Source organism: Penaeus japonicus, unplaced genomic scaffold (genome assembly GCF_977035675.1).
Source record: "Penaeus japonicus unplaced genomic scaffold, GWHDUDI00000001_assembly GWHDUDI00000018, whole genome shotgun sequence".
Lineage (NCBI taxonomy): Eukaryota > Metazoa > Arthropoda > Malacostraca > Decapoda > Penaeidae > Penaeus > Penaeus japonicus.
This window is the reverse complement of record NW_028234420.1, coordinates 30,797,313-30,802,312: the sequence shown is the minus strand read 5'-3', so window position 1 is coordinate 30,802,312 and position 5,000 is coordinate 30,797,313.

Genomic DNA, 5,000 nt, shown 5'->3' with positions numbered 1-5,000 from the left:
CTCTCTTTTTGATATCATTATTATTATTATTTTAATTGTTATCAATATTATCCTTATTATTATTATTACTTTTTCATTAATATTTGTATCATAATCATTATTACACAGATTGTTATTATCATTATCATTACCACTATCATTATTAATGTTATTATAATTCCCATTATCATTTTGTTTTCATCATCATTATCAACTTCATTATCATTATTATCTTCATAATCCTTATCCCTATCATTGTCAATACTATCATCATTAAAATTATTACAATAACTATTGTCATTATCATTATTGTTATTTTCATTATTTTTTATTTCTATTTCTATTATTGTTTTCATTATCATTTTGTTATGTTATCATTATCTGTATTATTGTCATTTACATTATCATCATCATTATCACTATTATAATTGTTGTTAATTTTTTTCATAACAAACGTTAAACTGAATAATTATTATTATCATTATTATCATTATTATTATTATTGTCATTTTTATGATTGCTAACTTTATCATGATTATTATCAGTGTCATTATCACCATTACTATTATTTTTGCCATCATTTGTCATATTACCATTTTCATTATCATTAAGTTACTATTATGGATATTATCATTGTTATCATTAGCAGTATCATTATTATTACCATTATTACTACTATGATTATCATATTGATAATTACTTTGGTCATTATAATCATTGTCATCATTTATTATTTTTATTATCATCATTATCACTATTATCATTACTACTATTATTATTGTTATGCTTATTCTTATCATTCTCACCCTAATTATTAGCATTGGCATTATCATTATCATTACCATTCTTATTGTCATCATTATTGCCTTTATCATTATCATTTTCATTTTTATTATCATTACTGTTATTATCATCATCATTATCATTGTTATCATTATTTTCATTATTGTTATCATTATTGTTATTACTTTAGCTAAAATTATCATTGTTACTTTTATCATAATCATAATCATTATCATGATTATGATTATTCTTATTATTCCAATCATTAACATCATCATTTTCATTATTATTATAATCATTATCATAATCAGTATTTTCATTTTTATTATCATTATTATAGCTGTTATTGTCCTTGTTATCGTTGTCATTCTTATCACTTTCATTATTATCATTATCACTTTTGTTTTCATTATCATCATTATCATCGCAATCATCAGTATTACATATATGGGTATTATTGCCGTTATTATAATCATCATCTTATATAATATCATCATTATCATTATCATCATCGTAATTATTATGTTAGTCTTAACTATTACCTAATTTTTTCTGTGTTACTTCAGTATTTTTGTCATTACATGATTATCATCATTCCTATATCATCACTCCCATTCTTGTTGTTATTATTGCAATCATTGCAACAGTAGCAATCGTAGCATATGACAATTAGCAAATATAATGAGAACCTTAATAACAGCATTATTATCTGTTCCTTCTGCATTTATTATCACGTCTCATACCGAGAACAGTTATTACCCTCAGTTAATATCTATGCCAATAACATATCTATCTATTTTGCATTTGCTTCGTTCATGTCAATATGATTACAGTTCCTCGTATACCTTTTTTTTCTTCCAACATACTTCTTCATGTCTTTTTTTTTTCGTTCTCTCCCCTTCTTCCTCTTCTCGATAACTAAAGAGAATGATATCGCATAATGTTCAATGTTCTATATATAACTCTGCAATTGTCGAATTATTTCACGATCCAATATATAAATGGCTGGAGGTGGAATCCTCAATGAGAATTCAATATCTCTTTAAATCTCTTATCAGATTTGGTTTCTTCGGTCACATACGCGTACTTACATTCGCTCACGTACGTCGTACGTGTATTCGGACACATACAGATGGAGATATGTATATGCATCTGGACACATTTTGGAGCAAAATCGCATACATATATACACACAAACGCATACACAGGCATAGACACAATCACACACACACACAGAGACACAATCACACACACACATACACAAACACACACAGACACACACACACACATACACAAACACACACACATACACAAACACACACACAGATACACACACACACACACACACACACACACACAAACACAAACACACACGCCTCCCTACATGTATATATGCACTCAATCACATACAAACTAGAAACACAAACTGTTTAAGTATACAATATCTAAAAGTTAAAAAGCCTAACTTTTCAGCTACTCGCACTCTTTCAACTTTTTAGCCCATTAATTAGTAATGACCTCGCTCTGACTAACATTTAAGCTCTCGTCAGAATCTGTTTTATTTATCTGTCTATACGGTGATGTGCTGTTTCTGCAAAGGCAGGAGTGAGCGTCCTTATTCTCCTCTTCCGTAGTTTATTTGTTTCATTTTCTCTTGCATACTTCTTGTTCTTTTTCCGTTGTTTGGATTGTGGGTTTTAGATATTGTTGAAAAGTTATAAGTTTAGTCTTGCACAATATTTCCACTTTCTTTCACCCTGTGACATAACTGGCCTTACTCTTGGTCCTTCTAAACCTACGGTGTGACTGACAAGGCTAGGAGGGGATTAGTGGCAGAAGGAACCTTGGTTTTCAGCCATCATGATTGTCAGAACCCATTGTCTTGTGAATGATGGGTTGTAATTTCATTTAGCCTTGCCTCGTGAGACTGCACCTGCAGGTTGACCTTTTACCTCAGTCTGGTTTACACTCTTTTTATGAGATTTTTTTTTTTTTCAATTTCTTTATCTTTGCACCTGTCCTTTTGTCTGATGAGTTTGAATCTAATTTCGGACCAGTTACGCAGTATTATATCTTTGGTCGTATCCTTTATTCAAACATATGTGGATTTCATCTTTTGTCGTATCCTTTATTCAAACATATGTGGATTTCATGCCTCATACAAAGACAGCATTTTATTCTGTCCTGAACACATGTTTAGAGTAGGAGAAGTGTACAGGGAAACAGTCTCTACATAAGATCTGGTTTTATTGCAAATTATGATTCAGACTTCATCAGTAAGTGTCATAGGTCAAAGTTGATGAACCTTCCCAGCAAATTAATATTTTTTTATATCTTTGTTATTCATGGAAACGTTTGATTGGGTGATGGTATTTATCATTGTTTGCCTAGAGCAAGGGCATCTATTTAGATAATTAATGTTAAATCATCACCTTTCATTGGTGATTTTAATATACATCACCGTCAGTGGATTAACTCTGTATGACCAACAAATGCAGATGGTAGTGCCGATTACTATTTGTAATTTGTTAACAAATGAATAAGCCAACTCGTATTAACGGTGGCTGTTTGGCTAGATGTCCCTAAGGCCTCTGTTTTTGCAGTAAGTGGTACTTCCGTAATTCCACGTAAAATCAAACTTGATTTAAAAGTTCCTAAAATGGCACTATCCCGTCTCGTGTCAACTGGGACAATTTTTATCATGACATTGTCAATATTCATTGGAACACCACGTTTTCTTTCTGAGGATCCTATCTCAAGTTTGATCATTTGACTTTTAAAGATTATTGACAACAGAGTGCTCTCCAGAAGTATCAAGTCAGAGAGAGGGAGAAGTCATGGATTAACGCTGATTGTAGGATTGTTCTTAATGAGAAGTAGAGAGAATATCACTTGGTCTCGTAATCGAACCAGACTCAGAGTAGTTGCCCGAAGTGTTTATGATGTTCCAGTGGCTCATTATGATACGCATCTACGAGAGGTTCTTGATGGTGCCAGTCAGTCATATAAGTGGTAGCCTCCATTATAATTGTTTTTGTTTCGTATTGAATCTGCCATGCCTCTTCTTCGTGATGCTGTTGGTTCTGCAAATAATGAACAAGATAAGAAAACTAGGATGCTTGCGGGTTTCCATTGAGCTAAAGGGATATTTGTTGTATTTGGCTTCATACAGTGGCACTGATCCTGATGGCTTCTTTACAATGGCTTACCAACTGGCTCTTAAATTGGCTGTTGTGTTTAGGGGACTCCTGAAGTCTGGTAGTTGCCCTTCTCACTGTTTCTGCTTTATCATTAGAATATCAGTCTATATCCATAACGATGATTCTATCAATGATTTTTCACCGACTACTGGTTCGACTTCCTTCTTCTTATTGCCATTTCGCAGTTTGGTTTTCATAAGGCGTTTGAACTTGTGAAGCCTTATCTGCAATTTGCAGGACTTGCAGGCTATATTAGATGCAGGGCAGGAGTCTTGTGCTGTTGACTTCATTGCTTCTTTTGATCGTATTGATCATGAGGCCCTCCTGTATATTCTCTAATCCCTTGGAAACGATATATATATATACATATATATATACATATATATATATATATATATATTATATATATATATATATATATATATATACATATATATATGTATATATTATATATATATATATATATATAGATATATATATATATATATATATATATATATATATATATACGTATTATATATATATATATATATATATATATATATATATATATTATATATATATATATATATACGTGTATATATATATATTATATATATATATATATATATATATATATATATATATATATATATATTCATCTGACCGTGTCCAATGTATTTGCATAGATCGTTGTTATTATTATGGTGTTCTCCAGATTTGCGTCTTAGAATCTTCACATTTTTTATAATTTTTATAATTTTTAATCTGGCATGGGCAACGATCTGGAAAAATAACTTAATTTCCCTCGCAGACGATACTACATTGTATGCTCTTATATCCTCTCAAAATGGAGCCATAGAAGCTGCTTCAATGAACATTGATCTCTGCAAAATTGATGTTTGGTGTCATGTATTGGGTACGCGGTTCAATGCCAGGAAGACGATCTCCATCATTATAAACAAATCGTGTACCTTTTCCCCTCCTCTTCTTGACTTATTTATTCTAAATGATAGGACACAAAATGCTGTCAATCTAAATTTATTGGATGCCACATCA